This window comes from Triticum urartu, chromosome 6 (assembly GCF_003073215.2).
Source record: "Triticum urartu cultivar G1812 chromosome 6, Tu2.1, whole genome shotgun sequence".
Classification (NCBI taxonomy): domain Eukaryota; kingdom Viridiplantae; phylum Streptophyta; class Magnoliopsida; order Poales; family Poaceae; genus Triticum; species Triticum urartu.
This window is the reverse complement of record NC_053027.1, coordinates 291500685-291522117: the sequence shown is the minus strand read 5'-3', so window position 1 is coordinate 291522117 and position 21433 is coordinate 291500685.

Here is a 21433-nt window from a genome sequence, read left to right as displayed (position 1 = left end):
AACATCGTGTTCCCTGCCTCATGTTACCATCCGCCTTAGATGCACAGTTCGGGACCCCCTACCCAAGATCCGTCGGTTTTGACACCGACATTGGTGCTTTCATTGAGAGTTCCTCTGTGTCGTCGCCGCTAGGCTTGATGGCTCCTACTATCATCGATGGCGATGCAGTCCAGGGTGAGACTCTTCTCCCCGGACAGATCTTCGTGTTCGGCAGCTTTGCACTGCGGGCCAATTCGCTTGGCCTTCTAGAGCAGATTGAAAGTTACGCCCCTGGCCACCAGGTCAGGTTTGGAAGCTTAAACTACACGGCCGATATCCGTGGAGACTTGATCTTCGATGGATTCGAGCCTCTGCCTTGTGCGTCACGCGGTCACGATGAGTACGATTTAGCTCTACCATCGGACAGTGTCCAGGAGATCGCACAGGCAGCCGCTCCGACCCTCAATTCAGAGCCAGTTGCGAAATCCATGGATGGGTGGATAGACCCCGCCACGGAGGCCTTACCCTCAGCGGCGATCGAGCCAAACATCGACCTTACCTTGCACGAGAGTTGTGCTGTTAAACTGCCGGATCCTTCTCCGGCCACGGACTCCGAACCACCTGCGCCCGTTCCTATCAAATCCAATTGGGCGCCGATCATGGAGTCTACCTCCGCGGATATTTTTCAGCACTCGCCCTTTGGCGACATACTGAATTCATTAAGGTCTCTCTCCTTGTCAGGAGGATCCTGGCCGAACTATGTCCGGCAGGACTGGGATGCGGACGATGAAGAAATTCGAGGCCCACCCACCACCCACTTAGTAGCCACTATCGATGACTTAACCGACATGCTCGACTTCGACTCCGAAGACATCGACGGTATGGACGACGATGCGGGAGGCGAAGAGGAACCACCGCCCACAGGGCACTGGACAGCCACCTCATCATACGATATATATATATATACATGGTGGATACACCCAAAGAAGGCAATGGCGACGAGATAGTGGAGGATGACCCCTCCAAGAAGCAACCCAAGCGCCGACGTCAGCGGCGCCGCTCTAAGTCCCGCCAAAGCAAAAGTGGTGATACCGGCACTGGAGATAATAATACTCCGGATAGTGCCGAAGACAACAACAATCCCCTCCAGCAAGATTTAGAGCAGGAGTATGGAGGAGCCAGCCCTCTTGAGAGAGCGGCAGATGGAGAAGAGGAGGCTGATAATTACATGCCCCCCTCTGAAGACGAGACAAGCCTCGGCAATGATGAATTCACTATGCCAGAGGATCCCTCGAACAAGAGCGCTTCAAACGCCGGCTTATAGCCACGGCAAATAGCCTTAAGAAAAAGCAGCAGCTTCAAGCTGATCAGGATCTGCTAGCTGACAGATGGACTGAAGTCATCGCGACCGAAGAATATAAACTCGAGCGCCCCTCCAAGAGTTACCCAAAGTGCAGGTTGCTACCCCGACTGGAGGAAGAAGCGTATGATACGGTTGATCGGCCACCTCGTGGCCGCGATAGAGAGGCATTCCAGCCAAAAAATCAGCCTCCACCCCGACGCCATTCAAATAAAAAGGCATGGGGAGATACGCCAGACCTGCGAGACATATTGGAGGACAAAGCAAAGCATGCAAGATCAATCTATGGATCACGAGGGCGTGCCACTCTGCGAGACGATAAATGTCACGCCGGATACAGTAAAAGCAAATCCGGTCGGGCCGAACACAGCGGGCAAGACCCATTCGAGCTGCGTCGCGATATAGCCCAATACAGAGGCGCCGCACACCCCTTATGCTTCACAGACGAAGTAATGGATCATCAAATCCCAGAAGGTTTCAAACCTGTAAATATTGAATCATACGACGGCACAACAGATCCCGCGGTATGGATCGAGGATTTCCTCCTCCACATCCACATGGCCCGCGGTGATGACTTACACGCCATCAAATACCTCCCACTAAAGCTTAAGGGACCAGCGCGACATTGGCTTAACAGCTTGCCAGCCGAGTCCATCAGCTGTTGGGAAGATCTGGAAGCCGCATTCCTCGTCAACTTTCAGGGCACTTATGTGCGGCCACCAGATGCCGATGACTTGAGCCACATAATTCAGCAGCCAGAAGAATCGGGCAGGCAATTCTAGACTCGGTTCCTAACAAAGAAAAATCAAATTGTCGACTGTCCGGATGCAGAGGCCCTAGCGACTTTCAAACACAACATCCGCGATGAATGGCTAGCCCGGCTCCTTGGTCAGGAAAAGCCGAAATATATGGCAGCCCTCACGACACTCATGACCCACTTTTGTTATCGAGGACCTCGTTTAAAAAAAATACGCCGTCTGGGAGCTTTACCAGGACTCACTAGAAAAACACCTAAATCCGGAAGTAATCTTAAAAAAAAATTCAATTCTGGGAAAAAGGAGCAATATCGCGACGGGCTTGCTAGCTAAATGGCAATTGGCACATACAATTCGTCCAGTTGCTTCTCGGCGGGAGAAGACAGCTGGCTGGCTCGCAGTAATAACATATCAAAGAACCATGGTACTTCGGATACAAAGGACGACAATAGCAGGTCATGTCGCAACAAACCTAAGCGCCGCATTAACAGCGATAATACCGAGGATACGGAAGTCAACGCCGGATTCAAAGGCTCTAAACCCGGTCAGCGGAAAAAGCCATTCAAACAAAGTACGCCGGGTCCGTCCAGCTTGGACCGTATACTCGATCGCTCGTGTCAAATACATGGCACCCCAGAAAAGCCAGCCAATCACACCAACAGGGATTGTTGGGTGTTCAAGCAGGCCGGCAAGTTAATTGCCGAAAATAAGGACAAGGGGCCACATAGCGATGACGAGGAGGAGCCCTGGCAGCCACACACCGGAGGACAGAAGAGGTTTCCCCCACAAGTGCGGACGGTGAACATGATATACGCAACCCACATCCACAAGAGGGAGCGAAAGCATGCGCTCAGGGACGTATATGCGTTGGAGCTAGTGGCCCCAAAGTTCAACCCATGGTACTCCTATCCGATCACTTTTGATCGCAGGGACCATCCCACTAGTATCCATCATGGCGGATTCGTCGCACTGGTTCTGGACCCAATCATTGACAGATTTCACCTCACTCGAGTCCTCATGGATGGCGGCAGCAGCCTGAACCTGCTTTATCAGGACACAGTGCGCAAAATGGGTATATACCCCTCAAGGATCAAACCCACAAAAACGACCTTTAAGGACGTCATTCCAGGCGTAGAGGCCCATTGCACAGGCTCAATTATACTGGAAGTGGTCTTCGGATCCCCGGATAACTTTCGAAGCGAAGAGTTAATCTTCGATATAGTCCCGTTCCGCAGTGGTTATCATGCACTGCTCGGGCGAACCGCATTTGCAAGATTCAATGTGGTACCGCACTATGCATACCTCAAGCTCAAGATGCTAGGACCTCGCGGGGTTATTACAGTCAATGGAAACACAGAGCGCTCTCTCCGAACAGAGGAGCACACTACGGCCCTCGCAGCAGAAGCGCAAAATAGCCTCTCTAGGCAATACACCAGTTCGGTGTTCCAAGACCCGGACACCTTCAAGCGCACTCGGAGCAATCGGCAACTCGACCGCCTGGCGCGATCTGAGCTCGCGTAGCAATGCGGCCCCCACCCCACTCTCAGCCAAACGGCGAAACTCGTGCCACGCGTACATAATTACGCATTAAAAATACCATGGGCACATGTGGGGAGGGGGGCACACTGCGGCACGCCCCAAGACGCGGCTTAAACCACACTAGGGGCTTCCCGTTTGGTTATTTTTCTCTTTTTCAGGACCATAATCTCTGGAAACCCTGTCCGGCAGCACTATTGCCGAACACACGATGCAGCAACCAAGGAGGCAGACATCTACGTCACAGCACGGAATTCCCAGGTGGATTACAATAACGAGCGAAATATTTGATTTAATACTATTCCTCAGCTTGCCCTTGGAAGGGACATAGTCCTACTCTTTGCTAATCACACCATCTGTATCATTTTGCTTTAACGCACCTTTTTAATAAATAATGCATAACATTACGACTATTATTGCATTCTTGTTATATATATATATGAGTTCATTAACGACGCCTTGCAACCGTACACTTTGGTACGGCCAATGCACCAGGGGCTTACGTACCCCACAATATGGTGTGAAAAGTCCGAACACTTTCACAAGTGCGGCACCCCGAACTTATAGCATTATATGCATCAGCTCCGAATCATGTCTTTGGTCAAATGTTGGGTTTGCCCAGCTCCTATGATTTGGTACCTTACGTTCCGCTCTATCGGCTAAGGTAGCCCTAGGAGAACTACTGCGATTGTGCCCCGGTTCTGCCGGGCTTAGCACCTCAGTAGAGAAAGCTAAAACTGACTGTCATGATGCGGCGAGAGACTGGTCGCTGTTCGGCGAGGTTTTCGAGTCCCTAAAGACTTATGCCGCTTAGGGCGAGGGGTCGGCCCTGTCCGACTTAAAGGCGTGTATCGCGCCCCGAATTCGGCCTTCCGAATACCAGGGGCTTCGCCGAAATTTAAAATTATAGAATTCTATGGATAAGTGAGAGTGATAAAGCATTATTAGTCTGGTTGCCTTGTTCGTTGTGCTGAGCACCTCCCTCGAAGGACCCAAATATGGGAACAAGAGTGCTCAGGTTTATCCTGAACACCCCAGCACTCGTGGCATGGGGGCAGAAGCCGAGGACTAGGCATCTCTTAGATTGGATAAACGGCCAAACAGAAGGTAATATTTTAAATTTAGACAAGCGTTGCATAGCGCATATGAAACAAGTTTTCATTATACAGGATCACACGAGTAAGTTTACTCAAATATTACATCCTTGGAACATTTGTCCGCTACAAGACGGGCACCCTTCAGGACACCCTCACAACAAATTTTGGGGGTGCGATGCTCTTTGCCCTGCGGCGGCCCTTCCTGGCTCAGCTTCACGGCGTCTAGCTTGGGCCACTGCACCTTCACATGGGCGAAAGCCCGGCGTGCACCTTCGATGCAGATGGACCGCTTGACGACCTCCAGCCGTGGGCAGGCATCCACAAGCCGCCTCACCAGGCCGAAGTAGCTGTTCGGAAGGGCGTCGCCAGGCCACAGCCGGACTATAAGGCCCTTCATGGCCTGTTCGGCCGCCTTGTGCAGCTCGACCAGCTGCTTTAGCTGGTCACTCAGAGGCATCGGGTATTCGGTCCCAGTATACTGAGACCAGAACAGCTTCTCCGTTGAGCTTCCCACCTCGGCCTGGTAAAACTGTGCGGCATTCGACACGCTGCGGGGCAAATCTGCGAATGCTCCTGGAGAGCTTCGAATTCGGGTAAGTAATCGGTAATTTACTTTTACATGCTTGATCTGCATATAGAATGCCTTACCCGCTGCTATCTTCTTCATCGCGTCGATCTCCTGGAGGGCCTTTTGGGCTTCGGCCTTGGCAATTTCCGCGCTCTCGAGGGCCGCGGCAAGCTCAGACTCTCGCGTCTTCGAGTCAAGCTCCAATGCCTCGTGCTTCGTCACGAGAGCCTGGAGCTCTTGCTGCACCTCGCCCACCCGAGCCTCTTGCTCTTCCCGCTCGGTGTGCTCCTTGGACGCTTTATATTTAGCCTTGTTTAGCGCTTGCTTTAGGGTCGCCACCTCGGTCGTGGCCCCTGGCAGATATACGATAATCCTGTCATTTTGCAATCGCGTCTTTTTTTCATATATACATATCTATAGACAGGGTATTACTTACCCTTGTTCTCCTCGAGCTGCCTCTTGGCAAGGCCGAGCTCTTTCCTGGACCCCTCGAGGTCCTGCTTCAGTACGGCAACCTCCGCAGTCAGTGCGGCGGACGCCAGCAGCGAGGCCTGCATACGCATATTGACATACTTATATTAGACTCCTGCGATATTATTTGATCCTCTGTTTGGCTTTTCTTTGTGAACACCGAACAAAGCATCAGGGGCTACTGTCTATGCGGTAATATTTTTCCTATATTTTAAAACACTTACCTCAAAGCCTATTAGAAGGCTGGCACAGGCTTCAGTCAATCCACTCTTGGCGGACTGAACCTTCTGGACCACTGCACTCATAATAGTACGGTGCTCCTCGTCGATGGAAGCACCGCGAAGCGCTTCCAGCAGATTGTCCGGCACCTCTGGATGGACAGAGGTCACCGGCACAGGCGTCTTGCCCCTCTTAGAAGGAGGCCGCCTGCCCGAGCCCGGAACCACTGGAGGTTCCGGCACGGTGTTCAGCTGAGGGCCGAACTCAGAGCTCTCAGGGGCCTTGTCCCCTCGGCTCCCGGAGTCCGGGAGGCCGCCTTGAGGCGCCTCCGGGACTGTCTCCCCTCGACCCGGTGCCTCGTGAGACAGCACCTCGGCGTCGTCTGCAGGATAGGGGGAGGTGGCGGTCGGAACTGGATCGCTATCCATGTCCGACGAGCCCAGGGAGCCGTCCGATGATACATCGATATGGGCTCGGGGCGGCCTGCATAATCATATTCCGGCGTTAGGTAAAGTAGTGCGGCAAAGGAATACTATGACTTACTCTGGTATCTGAATACTTACGACTTCCCCGGGGGCTTGGCCCTGGGAAGCCACTCGTCTTCACCGTCGGCGGCGGTGGTAGAGTAGTCCGGAAGGAGAGTTCTCCCCTTCTTGGACCCCTCGGCCCCCCAGTTGGGGCGGCCTTCCTTTTCTTATCTCCCCCAACTAGAGGGGGAGCATCTTCTTCTTCCTCGTCTTCGGGGAAGGAGTGCGCCGCAGAGTCATCGGACGGTGAGTCCGACGACGCCTGGCGTCGGGAACTCTTTCGGGTTCCCTTGGCCTTCTTGGTCTTCTCCGGCACCGTATAAGGAGCTGGAGTCAGCATCTTCGCTAGAAGAGCATCTGCTGGGCCTTCGGGCAAAGGAGCCGGACAATCGATCTGTCCGGCCGTCTCCTGCCAGTCCTGTCCAAGGTACGGGAGTTTAGATCCCGCATGGAGTCAATCTATAAAATAAGTATCATGTGAAAGGTAAAGAAGCTTACCGCACTGGCTTGGCGCTTCGCGCTGAATCCGCGATCCTCGGTAATGGGAGGGGGGACCTCGGCGCTTTTGAACAGCACCCTCCAAGCATCTTCGTGAGTTGTGTCGAAGAGTCTGTTCAGAGTTCGGTGCTGCGCCGGGTCGAACTCCCACAAGTTCAAGTCCCGTTGTTGGCACGGGAGGATCCGGCGGTGGAGCATGACCTGGCCTACGTTGACGAGTTTGAGCTTGTTGTTCACCATGTTTTGAATACATGTTTGGAGTCCGGTCAGCTCTCCCGAACTACCCCAGGACACGCCCTTCTCTTTCCAGGAGGTGAGCCGCGTGGGGATGCCAGATTGGAACTCGGGGGCTGCTGCCCATGTAGGGTCACGCGGCTCGGTAATTAGAACCACCCCGATTGCCACCCCTTTATGGTTTCCATAAAGGAGCCCTCGAGCCATGTAACGTTGGGCATTTTGCCTACCATGGCGCCTCTGCACTCCGCCTGGCGGCCGCCCACAACCTTCCGCTTGACATTGAAGGTCTTCAGCCATAAGCCGAAGTGGGGCTTGATGCGGAGGAAGGCCTCGCACACGACGATAAACGCCGAGATGTTGAGGATGAAGTTCGGGGCCAGATCATGGAAATCCAGGCCGTAGTAGAACATGAGCCCCGGACGAATGCGTGGAGAGGGAATCCCAGTCCGCGGATGAAATGGGTGAGGAACACTACCCTCTCTGGGGCCTGGGGGTGGGGATGAGCTGCCCCTCATCTGGGAGCCGGTGCGCGATGTCGTCGGACAGGTATCCGGCTCTCCTCAGCTTCTTGATGTCTCCCTCCATGGCGGAGGAGACCATCCACCTGCCTCCCGCTCCGGACATGGTTGGAGAAGGTTGAGGTGGGAAGTGCGGACTTGGGCGCTAGAGCTCGAGTGTGCGAAAACGGATGAGAAAAGGAGGAAGAAGGCGTGGATGGAAAGGTGAATCCTTATCCCTTTATATGGGCGAATGAAACTAAGCGTCCCCACTAGCCTGGTAAAACTCCCTTATCCCCCAAGTGCCGTAATCGATGGCGCCGTTGGGTTACCCACGCCCGTATTGATGAGAATCCCGTGATAAGGGGACACGGTCTCTGCTTTGACAAGACGTGTCAAAAAACTGCCTCGCGTTATGTGCGGGGCTAGTTAAAGGAAACGGTTCGAATAAACACCGGGCCATGGCATAATGTCGTGTTGCCAAAACAAGTCAGCAAATTAGATTTGTGAAAATATTATTCTCTCTACGGTGATATGTGGAACTTATTTTGCATGGTCGGACACTATCCTTATATTCAAATTCTTCTGTGATGTATTCGGAGAAGGAACCCGCCTTGCAATGCCGAAGACAATACTGCACGCCGGACTCATCGTCATTGAAGCCTGGTTCAGGGGCTACTGAGGGAGTCCTGGATTAGGGGGTCTCCGGACAGCCGAAATATCCTTTGGCCGGATTGTTGGACTATGAAGATACAAGATTGAAGACTTCGTCTCGTGTCCGGATGGGACTCTACTTGGTGTGGAAGGCAAGTTAGGCAATACGGATATGGATATCTCCTTCTTTGTAATCGACCTTGTGTAACCCTAACCCTCTCCGGTGTCTATATAAACCGGAGGGTCTTAGCCCGTAGGACAACAACTACAACATACAATCATACCCTAGGCTAGCTTCTAGGGTTTAGCCTCTCTGATCTCGTGGTAGATCTACTCTTGTACTACCCATATCATCAATATTAATCAAGCAGGACGTAGGGTTTTACCTCCATCGAGAGGGCCCAAACCTGGGTAAAACATCATGTTCCCTGCCTCCTGTTACCATCCGCCTTAGACGCACAGTTCGGGACCCCCTACCCGAGATCCGCCGGTTTTGACACCGACAGACGTAGTCGAACGGATCCTCACAAACGCGACGTTATCGGAACTAACCCGAAGAAGCAACACCTGAAAGAAGCAAACAACATAGTAAACAACCATCACATAATCATGGCATGATGCACAATCAAGTATGATGCATGTCCGGTTTAAAGAGGCATGGCATGGCAAAGTGCAACAAACAATACTATAAATTAAGTGGAGCTCAATATGCAACGAGTTGCATTATGACGAAACACCACATGACTTATTTAGTTCTCTCTCGGTTATGTACTCAACAATTTTAAATGTTGATTAACATGGCAAGAGGTGAAGCAAAGTAAAACTACCTATCTAGGCAAGGTTAAATGAGGCCGGAACAACAAACAACAATTTCGGTAAATCCCCATATGCATATATTAGGTTTGGTCCTGTTCTGCCCTAAACCAAATTTTAGATTTGTTAAACATGCAAAGTAAGCACACCATGTTAAACTAGGCATTTTTCTACCCCATTTTCATATAAAGTTTATTAAGTTTGGAGCTACGGTTATTAAGTTATGAATTAAAGCATTTTAGCATGTCATATGGGCAAAATTACACAAACAACATTTTAAACATTTTAAACATGGATGAAAGTTGCAAATTATGAAACTAGACAAAATTCTAAGCAAGTTACATATATAAAACATTTTAAACCGATGCACGGTTTGTGAGTAATTATATGCATGAAGTTAGAGGGTTTTTCTGTAAAATTGTAATTCCCCGGTTAATAAACAAATTCGCAAAAAGAAAAAAAGAAGCGGGCCGAATCAGGGACAAGCCCAACAGGTAAAGAAAAAAAGAGGGGCACTGGGAGTGTTCTCACCATGGGCCAAACCCAGTCGGTGAGAAGGCCGCAGCAGAAGTTGGGCTGGGCCTGAGGGGCCTTGGCGCCGGATCTGGCGCGGCTGGCAGCCCACGCACCTGACCAGCGCGGTCAACGCAGGGGGGATCGAGTGGGACTTTGCTGGCCTCATCTCGAAGCAGAGGGAGCAAGCTGGATCTGTAGGGGAAAGCAGCGGGGCCGGCGAGGACGCGGCCTCCGGCGATCTTGGCGACAGGGATGGCGCGGATGCAGCTTGGCGGCAGCAGCAGGACGGGTTGGCGGGGTCCACGCAGAGGCCTCTCCTCAGTGCTACAGGCTGGACGCAGAGCAGGCAAGGTGGCAGCGAGGTTTAGTGAGGGGCACAGCACGCTCTCGGCGACAGTGGGCAAGGCACGAAGCATGGCGGGGCACGACGCTGGTGGTCTGCTGATGGGTCTCCGGCGACGAGCTGCCGGCGGTGGCGCGGGGTGGTTGAGGAGGCCGACGAGCTTGCTCAGGGATGAGACGGCCATGGCGGGCATGCTCTAGTTCTCCCCGAAGAAAGAGAGAGAGACCACGGGGTGAGGAAGAGAGAAGAAGCAGGGGAAGAAGGAAAAGAGAAGGAGAGGCAGGGTGCGGTGCGGGGACGGCCTGGTCCTGGTGCTCGACTCCGGCGACGAGGAGCATGGGGGCGCAAGCTACAGGGCGCGAGGTCCGGCCTGGTCCATTGACAGCGGCGGCTAGCATACGGCCAGAGGAAGGAGGAATTCGTTGGGCGGCGGTGCGGTTGGACTCCGACCTTTTGAGGCAGAGGGCTCGGGTGAGCAACAAGAGGAAAAATGGATGGATTTTTGGATCGGGAGGGGATCCCGAGGTGGGGATTAGAGTGTGGCGGCGGCGGCAGGGACAAGTGACTAGAATTTAGGGTTTGATCTGATTTGGGCAGCGGTTCCTCTATATATAGGTACAAAATGATTAGTTTTGGACCCTTCGATAAAAATCAGACGGTCTCAGATAAATAGGTTAGGGAGTCCAATTAAGAAAACGAAGACGTTTTATAGATGTTTGGGGATGATCCGGATACAACGGTGGCGACAGTCCGGGTCGGGTTAGGGACAGCTTTCGGACACGCGAGGGGGGTCGGTGCATTGAGCAAGGGGGTAGGCTGGGCCTAGGTGGACTGTGGAGAGCGGGTTGGTCTAAGAGAAGAGAGGAGAGATGCATGCCTGGGGAGATTTCCGGAGACCGAAAACGTCCGACGAAAAGACCGGCTATACTGCCACTATAGTTATCCGTTGGGGTGTCAAATGGACTCCGAATGCGATGAAACTTGGCAGGCGGCCTACCTACAACATAACAAAACCGCATGCCAACTTTCAACCCATTCCGAGAACATTTTGCAGCCACTTATAAAATAATATTTCGAACGTGCTGCGGGCGCGTGCAAGTGTGTCTGGGCTCAGAACAGACAACGGAAAGACGAGGAGACCGGGACGGATGCAAATTTTGAAAACATGATGATGCAATGCACATGATGACATGATGAAATGCAACACACAAGAAAATGACACGGCAACAACAGCGAATAACTGGAAGACACCTAGCGCAACGGTCTCGGGGCGTCACAAAGTAGCATCATCAATAACTTGTGACATATCACAATTAATAGCATGTGGTGGTGTTGCAAGTTTACTTATAACAGAAGGTGAATCTAAAGCAGAACTAGATGGAAGTTCCTTACCTCCCCTCGTCTTTGAAGGAAATATCTTAGTCTTAGCATCCTTCAGATTCTTCATAGTGATAATATGATAATAATCCCAAGTAACTCAATAAGTATAGCTAAGCTCCTGGGCAACGACACCAGAAAAAGGTCTTGATAACCCACAAGTATAGGGGATCGCAACAGTTTTCGAGGGTAGAGTATTCAACCCAAATTTATAGATTCGACACAAGGGGAGCCAAAGAATATTTGAAGGTATTAGCAGCTGAGTTGTCAATTCAACCACACCTGGAGATTAATAATCTGCAGCAAAGTGATCAGTAGCAAAGTAGTTTGATAGTTTTGATAATAGTGACAGCAGCAACGATAACAGTAACAGTGATAGCAGTAGTTTGTAGCAAGTGTAACAGTGATGATAGAAGTAGTAACTTAGCAGAAACAATATGGAAAAGTTTGTAGGCATTGGATCGGTGACTTGTTGGATGATGTTCATCATGAGATAGTTATAACCTAGGGCGATACGACACTAGCTCCAGTTCATCGATATAATGTAGGCATGTATTCCGTAAATAGTCATACATGCTTTATTAAAAGAACCTGCATGACATCTTTTGTCCTACCCTCCCGTGGTAGGGGGTCCATATTGGAAACTTAGGGATATTAAGGCCTCCTTTTAATAGAGAACCGGAACAAAGCATTAACACATAGTGAATATATGAACTCCTCAAACTACGGTCATCACCGGGAGTGGGCCCGGTTGTTGTCACTATGGGGATGCCGGATCATAACACGTAGTAGGTGACTATAATTTGCAAGATCGGATCTAGAACATGGATATAATGATGAATTCATAAACGGTTTAGATCTGAAATCATGGCACCCGGGTCCAAAGTGACAACCATTAAGCATGGCAAAGTCACAGCAACATCAATCTAAGAAAATAGTGGATACTAGGGATCAGGCCCTAACAAAACTAACTCGATTACATGATGAATCTCATGCAACTCCTCACCGACCAACGAGCCTACGAAGGAATTACTCACTCCCGGTGGGAAGCATCATGAAATTGGCGATGGAGAAGGGTTGGTGATGACGAAGAACGAAGATCCCCCTCTCCGGAGCCCCAAACAGACTCCGGATCTGCCCTCCCGAGGAAGAATAGGGCTTGGCGGCGGCTCCGTCTCGTGGATCGTGATAATTCTTTCTCCCTGATTTTTTTCTGGAAATATGTGAATTTATAGCATCAGGGGGGTTGTCATCGGGGCCACCAGGTGGGTACAACCCACTTGGGCGCGCCAGCAGAGGGGGCGCGCCTGAAGGAAATATGCCCTAGAGGCAATAATAAAGTTGTTATTTATATTTCCTTATATCATGATAAATGTTTATTATTAATGCTTGAATTGTATTAACCGGAAAGTTAGTACATGTGTGAATACATAGACAAACAAAGTGTCCCTAGTATGCCTCTACTTGACTAGCTCGTTAATCAAAGATGGTTAACTTTCCTGACCATAGACATGTGTTGTCATTTGATTAACGGGTTCACATCATTAGAGAATGATGTGATGGACAAGACCCATCCGTTAGCTTAGCACTATGATCGTTTAGTTTATTGCTATTGCTTTCTTCGTGACTTATACATATTCCTATGACTATGAGATTATGCAACTCCCGAATACTGGAGGAACACTTAGTGTGCTATCAAACGTCACAACGTAACTGGGTGATTATAAATATGCTCTACAGGTGTCTCCGGTGGTGTTTGTTGAGTTGCCATCGATCAAGATTAGGATTTGTCACTCTGATTGTCGGTGAGGTATCTCTGGGCCCTCTCGGTAATGCACATCACTAAAAGCCTTACAAACAATGTGACTAATGAGTTTGTTACGGGATAATGCATTACGGAACGAGTAAAGAGACTTGCCGGTAACGAGATTGAACTAGGTATGTGATATCTCTCCAATGTCTATCATTTTGATTGTTCCATGCTATTATATTATATGTTGTGGATGTTTAATGGGCTTTAATATACCTTTTGATATTATTTTTGGGACTAACCAACTAACCAAAGGCCCAGTGCAAATTGCTGTTTTTTTGCCTATGTCGGTGTTTCGCAGAAAAGGAATATCAAACTGAATCCAAACGGAATGAACCTTCTGCAGAGTTATTTTTATAACAAACGTGATCTAGGAGACTTGGAGTTGACGTCAAGAAAGAAGCAAGGAGGCCACGAGGCAGGGAGGCGCGCCCAGGGGGTAGGCACGCCCCCCACCCTCGTGGGCCCCTCGCAGCTCCACCGACGTACTTCTTTCTCCTATATATACCCACATACACTGAAAACATCCAGGAGCACCATGAAACCCTATTTCCACCGCTGCAACCTTCTGTACCTATGAGATCCCATCTTGGGGCCTTTTCCGGCGCTCCGCCGGAAGGGGTATCGATCATGGAGAGCTTCTACATCAACACCATAGCCTCTCCGATGATGTGTGAGTAGTTTACCACAGACCTTAGGGTCCATAGTTATTAGCTAGATGGCTTCTTCTCTCTCTTTGGATCTCAATACAAAATTCTCCTCGATTCTCCTGGAGATCTATTCCTTGTAATTATTTTCGCGATGTGTTTGTCGAGATCCGATGAATTGTGGGTTTATGATCAAGATTATCTATGAACAATATTTGATTCTTCTCTGAAATCTTTTATGCATGATTTAAATATCTTTGCAAGTATCTTCGAATTATCAGTTTGGTTTGGCCTACTAGATTGATCTTTCTTGCAATGGGAGAAGTGCTTAGCTTTGGGTTCAATCTTGTGGTGTCCTTTCCCAGTGACAGCAGGGGCAGCAAGGCACGTATTGTATTGTTGCCATCGAGGATAAAAAGATGGGGTTTATATCATATTGCTTGAGTTTATCCCTCTACATCATGTCATCTTGCCTAATGCGTTACTCTGCTCTTATGAACTTAATACTCTAGATGCATGCTAGATAGCGGTCGATGTGTGGAGTAATACTAGTAGATGCAGAATCATTTCGGTCTACTTGTTGCGAACGTGATGCCTATATACATGATCATGCCTAGATATTCTCATAACTATGCGCTTTTCTATCAATTGCTTGACAGTAATTTGTTGACCCACCGTAGAATTTGCTATCTTGAGAGAAGCCACTAGTGAAACCTATGGCCCCCGGGTCTATTCTCCATCATATTATTTTCCTATCAATTTGCTATTTCTATTTTGCAATCTTTATTTTCCAATCAATACAACAAAAATTCCAAAAATATTTATCTTATTATCTTTATCAGATCTCACTTTCGTAAGTGACCGTGAAGGGATTGACGACCCCTTTATCGCGTTGGTTGCGAGGTTCTTGTTTGTTTGTGCAGGTACGAGGGACTTGCGTGTAGTCTCCTACTGGATTGATACCTTGGTTCTCAAAACTGAGGGAAATACTTACGCTACTGTGTTGCATCACCCTTTCCTCTTCAAGGGAAAACCAACGCAAGCTCAAGAGGTAGCAAGAAGGATTACTGGTGCCGTTGCCGGGGAGATCTACGCACAAATCAAGACATACCAAGTACCCATTACAAACTCTTATCCCTCGCATTACATTATTTGCCATTTGCATCTCGTTTTCCTCTCCCCCACTTCACCCTTGCCATTTTATTCGCCTTCTTTTCCGTTCACCCTTTTTCTTGCTTCTTGTGTGTTCGTGTGTTAGATCGTTGGTTTTGCTGTTATGGCTAGTCCTTTTTCTGCTCCTTTGTCTCCCGAGTTTGGAGTTCTCCACTTCAAACAAAGACAAGGAGAAAACTTAAAAGATGCTTGGTATAGGATGATGTAATCTTATCGCAATTGCACCTTAGAGGTGAGTTTTAGAATTTTACTTCGTAATTTTTATGTTGGACCTAATATGTCCCATAGACAACTCTTGGATTGCGTTGCCAAAGGAAATTTTATTGAAATTGATCCCAGTATTGCTCATGAAATCATAGAGGGAATAGTGGGAACACTACCTCAACAAAAGGGGCCACATCATAACTAGGAAGAGACACAAGTTTTTGAGAAGATTTGCAAAGTAATGAAAATTTTACAAAAGTCTCTTGAACCTCTTATGAGTGTTAGCAGAAACCTTCACCGCATGAATACGTTGATTACCTTTTGCAATAAGCGGTTGGACTATTTAGATCTAAAATTTTCCGAATATGAAGGGAAACTTAAAGAACCTCTCGGATTTGAGCATGACTCCACTAAAAAAATTAAAACCAAAGATGACAATACCTAGATCTATTCTTGTTTTTATGCCTAGCTAGGGGCGTTAAACGATAGCGCTTGTTGGGAGGCAACGCAATTTTATTTTTGTTTCTAGCTTTTTGGACTTGTTTAGTAATAAATAATTCATCTAGCTTCTGTTTAGATGTGGTTTTATGCTTTTAATTAGTGTTTGTGCCAAGTAGAACCTTTGGGAAGACTTGGGGGATGTTTTTGCGATCTTGCTGTAAAAAAACAGAAACTTTAGCGCTCACGAGATTTGATGCCATTTTTTTACTGGAAAGTGCGATTAGGTTGATTCTTTTTGAAGATTATTAATAGACAAATTCCTAACGTCCAAAAACTTATTTAAGAATTTTTGGGGTTACAGAAGTATTCCAAACCTACAGATTACTATAGACTTTCCTGTTTTTTGACAGATTCTGTTTTTTGTGTGTTGTTTGCTTATTTTAATGAATCTATGGCTAGTATCGGGGGGTATGAACCATAGAGAAGTTGGAATACAGTAGGTTTAAAACCAATATAAATAAACAATGAGTTCATTACAGTATCTTGAAGTGGTGGTTTCTTTTCTTATACTAACGGAGCTCATGAGATTTTCTGTTGAGTTTTGTGTTGTGAAGTTTTCAAGTTTTGGGTAAAGATTTGATGGATTTTGGAATAAGGAGTGGCAAGAGCCTAAGCTTGGGTATTCCCAAGGCACCCCTAGGTAAAATTCAAGGACAACCAAAAGCCTAAGCTTGGGGATGCCCCGGAAGGCATCCCCTCTTTCGTCTTCGTCTATCGGTAACTTTACTTGAGGCTATATTTTTATTCACCACATGATATGTGTTTTGCTTGGAGTGTCTTGTATGATTTGAGTCTTTGATTTTTAGTTTAACACAATCATCCTTGCTGTACACACCTTTTGGAGAGACACACATGAATCGGAATTTATTAGAATACTCTGTGTGCTTCACTTATATCTTTTGAGCTAGATAATTTTGCTCTAGTGCTTCACTTATATCTTTAAAGAGCAGGGTGATGGTTTTATTTTATAGAAATTATTGATCTCTCATTCTTCACTTATATCATTTTGAGAGTCCTTTAGAACAACATGGTAATTTTCTTTGGCTATGAAATTAGTCCTAATATAATAGGCATCCAAGTTGGGTATAATAAAAACTATCATAAAAAGTGCATTGAATACTATGAGAAGTTTGATACTTGATGATTGTTTTGAGATATGAAGATGGTGATATTAGAGTCATGCTAGTTGAGTAGTTGTGAATTTGAGAAATACTTGTTCTAAAGTTTCTGATTCCCGTGGTATGCACGTATGGTGAACCGTTATGTGAAGAAGTCGGAGCATGATTTATTTATTGATTGTCTTCCTTATGAGTGGCGGTCGGGGACGAGCGATGGTATTTTCCTACCAATCTATCCCCCTAGGAGCATGCACGTAGTACTTTGTTTCAATAACTAATAGATTTTTGCAATAAGTATGTGAGTTCTTTATGACTAATGTTGAGTCCATGGATTATACGCACTCTCACCCTTCCACCATTGCTGGCCTCTCCAGTACCGCGCAACTTCCGCCGGTACCATAAACCCACCATATACCTTCCTCAAAACAGCCACCATACCTACCTATTATGGCATTTCCATAGCCATTCCAGGATATATTGCCATGCAACTCACCACCGTTCCGTTTTTCATGACACGCTTCATCATTGTCATATTGCTTTGCATGATCATGTAGTTGACATCGTATTTGTGGCAAAGCCACCTTTATAATTCTTTCATAAATGTCACCCATGAGTCATTGCACATCCCGGTACACAGCCGGAGGCATTCACATAGAGTCATATTTTGTTCTAAGTATCGAGTTGTAATTTTCCGAGTTGTAAGTAAATAAAAGTGTGATGATCATCATTATTAGAGCATTGTCCCATGTGAGGAAAGGATGATGGAGACTATGATTCCCCCACAAGTCGGGATGAGACTCCAGAAAAAAAAAAGAAAAAGAGAAGGGCCATAAAAAGAGAAGGCCAAAAAAAGAAAAAATGAGAGAAAAAGAGAGAAGGGACAATGTTACTATCCTTTTACCACACTTGTGCTTCAAAGTAGCACCATGATCTTCGTGATAGAGAGTCTCCTATGTTGTCACTTTAATATACTAGTGGGAATTTTACATTATAGAACTTGGCTTGTATATTCCAATGATGGGCTTCCTCAAAATGCCCTAGGTCTTCGTGAGCAAGCAAGTTGGATGAACACCCACTTAGTTTATTTTGTTGAGCTTTCATACACTTATAGCTCTAGTGCATCCATTGCATGGCAATCCCTACTCACTCACATTGATATCTATTGATGGGCATCTCCATAGCCCGTTGATACACCTAGTTGATGTGAGACTATCTTCTCCTTTTTTGTCTTCTCCACAACCACCATTCTATTCCACCTATAGTGCTATGTCCATGGTTCACGCTCATGTATTGCGTGAAGATTAAAAAAGTTTGAGAACATCAAAAATATGAAACAATTGCTTGGCTTGTCATCGGGGTTGTGCATGATTTAAATATTTTGTGTGGTGAAGACGGAGCATAGCCAGACTATATGATTTTGTAGGGATAACTCTCGTTGGCCATGTTATTTTGAGAAGACATGATTGATTTGCTAGTGTGCTTGAAGTATTATTATTTTTATGTCAATATTAAACTTTTTTCTTGAATCTTTCGGATCTGAACATTCATGCGACAATAAAAAAAATTACATTGAGAATTATGCTAGGTAGCATTCCACATCAAAAATTCTGTTTTTATCATTTACCTACTCGAGGACGAGCAGGAATTAAGCTTGGGGATGCTTGATACATCTCCAACGTATCTATAATTTTTGATTGTTCCATGCTATTATATTATCTATTTTGGATGTTTAATGGGCTTTAATATACCTTTTTATATTATTGTTGGGACTAACCTACTAACCAAAGGCACAGTGCAAATTGCTGTTTTTTTTTGCCAATTTCAGTGTTTCGTAGAAAAGGAATATCAAACGGAATCGAAACGGAATGAAACCTTCGGGAGAGTTATTTTTGGAACAAACGTGACCCAGGAGACTTGGAGTTGATGTCGAGAAAGAAGCAAGGAGGCCACGAGGCAGGGAGGCGCGCCCCCCATCCTCGTGGGCCCCTCGCAGCTCCACCGACGTAATTCTTCGTCCTATATATACCCATATACCTTGAAAACATCCTGGAGCACCAGGAAACCCTATTTCCACTGTCACAACCTTCTGTACCTATGAGATCCCATCTTGGGGCCTTTTCCGGCAATCCGCCGGAGGGGGAATCGATCATGGAGGGCTTCTACATCAACACCATAGCCTCTCCGGTGATGTGTGAGTAGTTTACCATAGACCTTCGGGTCCATAGTTATTAGCTAGATGGCTTCTTCTCTCTCTTTGGATCTCAATACAAAGTTCTCCTCGACTCTCTTGGAGATCTATTCGATGTAATTCTTTTTGTGGTGTGTTTGTCGAGATCCGATGATTTGTGGGTTTATGATCAAGATTATCTATGAACAATATTTGATTCTTCTCTGAAATCTTTTATGCATGATTTAAATATCTTTGCAAGTCTCTTCGAATTATCAATTTGGTTTGACCTACTCGATTGATCTTTCTTGCAATGGGAGAAGTGCTTAGCTTTGGGTTCAATCTTACGGTGTCCTTTCCCAGTGACAGCAGGGGCAGCAAGGCATGTATTGTATTGTTGCCATCGAGGATAAAAAGATGGGGTTTATATCATATTTCTTGAGTTTATCCCTCTACATCATGTCATATCGCCTAATGCATTACTCTGTTCTTATGAACTTAGTACTCTAGATGCATGCTGGATAGCGGTCGATGTGTGGAGTAATAGTAGTAGATGCAGAATCATTTCGGTGTACTTGTCGCGGACGTGATGCCTATATACATGATCATGCCTAGATATTCTCATAACTTTGCGCTTTTCTATCAATTGCTCGACAGTAATTTGTTGACCCACCGTAGAATTTGCTATCTTGAGAAAAGCCACTAGTGAAACCTATGGCCCCCGGGTCTATTCTCCATCATATTATTTTCCTATCAATTCGCTATTTCTATTTTGCAATCTTTATTTTCCAATCTATACAACAAAAATACCAAAAATATTTATCTTATTATCTTTATTAGATCTCACTTTCGTAAGTGACCGTGAAGGGATTGACGACCCCTTTATTGTGTTGGTTGCGAGGTTCTTGTTTGTTTGTGCAGGTACGAGGGACTTGTGTGTAGTCTCCTACTGGATTGATACCTTGGTTCTCAAAAACTAAGGGAAATACTTACGCTACTGTGCTGCATCACCCTTTCCTCTTCAAGGGAAAACCAACGCAAGATCAAGAGGTAGCAGTATGATGATACCGACGATCGAATCTCGGGCAAGTAACATACCGATGACAAAGGGAACAATGTATGTTGTTATGCGGTTTGACCGATAAAGATCTTCGTAGAATATGTAGGAACCAATATGAGCATCCAAGTTCCGCTATTGGTTATTGACCGGAGATGAGTCTCGGTCATGTCTACTTAGTTCTCAAACCCGTAGGGTCCCCACGCTTAACGTTTGATGACGATCGGTATTATGAGTTTATGTGTTTTAATGTACCGAAGGTAGTTCGGAGTCCCGGATGTGATCATGGACATGACGGGGAGTCTCGAAATGGTCGAGACATGAAGATTGATATACTGGAATGTTATGTTTGGACACCGGAATGGTTTCGGATGAGTTCGGGCATATAGCGGAGTACCGGGGGGTTACCGAAACCCCCCGGAGGCTTAATGGGCCTACATGGGCTTTAGTGGAAGAGAGAGGAGGCAGCCAAGAGGTGGGGGCGCGCCCCCCAAGCCCAATCTAAATTGGGAAGTGGGGCAGCCCCCCTTTCCTTCTTCTCCTCTTTCCCTTCCTTCCCTCTCCTATTAGGACTAGGAAAGGGGGAAAACCTACTCCTAGTAGGAGTAGGAATCCCCCCTTGGGGGCGCACCATGAGGCCGGCCGGCCCCCTCCTCCCCTCCTTTATATACAGGGGAGGGGGGCACCCCATAGACACACAACTTGACAATTGTTTTAGCCTTGTGCGGTGCCCCCCTCCACAGATACACACCTCGGTCATATCGTCGTAGTGCTTAGGCGAAGCCCTGCGCCGGTAACTTCATCATCACCGTCAACATGCCGTTGTGCTAAAGAAACTCTCGCTCGGCCTCAACTGGATCAATAGTACAAGGGATGTCGCCGAGCTAAACGTGTGCAGATCACGGAGGTGTCGTGCATTCGGTACTTGGATTGGTTGGATCGCGAAGACGTTCGAATACATCAACCACATTACTAAACGCTTCTGTTTCCGGTCTACGAGGGTACGTAGACACACTCTCCCCTCTCATTGCTATGCATCTCCTAGATAGATATTGCGTGATCGTAGGTAAATTTTTTGAAATACTGCGTTCCCCAACAGCGCCCTGGTGGGTTGTGCCCACCCAGGGGCCCCTCTCTGGTGGGTCTTGGCTCCTGTAATTCTTATTATTGATATAAAAAATCCTCAAAAAGTTTTGTTCCATTCCGAGAACTTTTATTTCTACACAAAAACAACACCATGGTAGTTCTGCTGAAAACAACGTCAGTCCGGGGTTAGTTTCACTCAAATCATGCAAATTAGAGTCCAAAA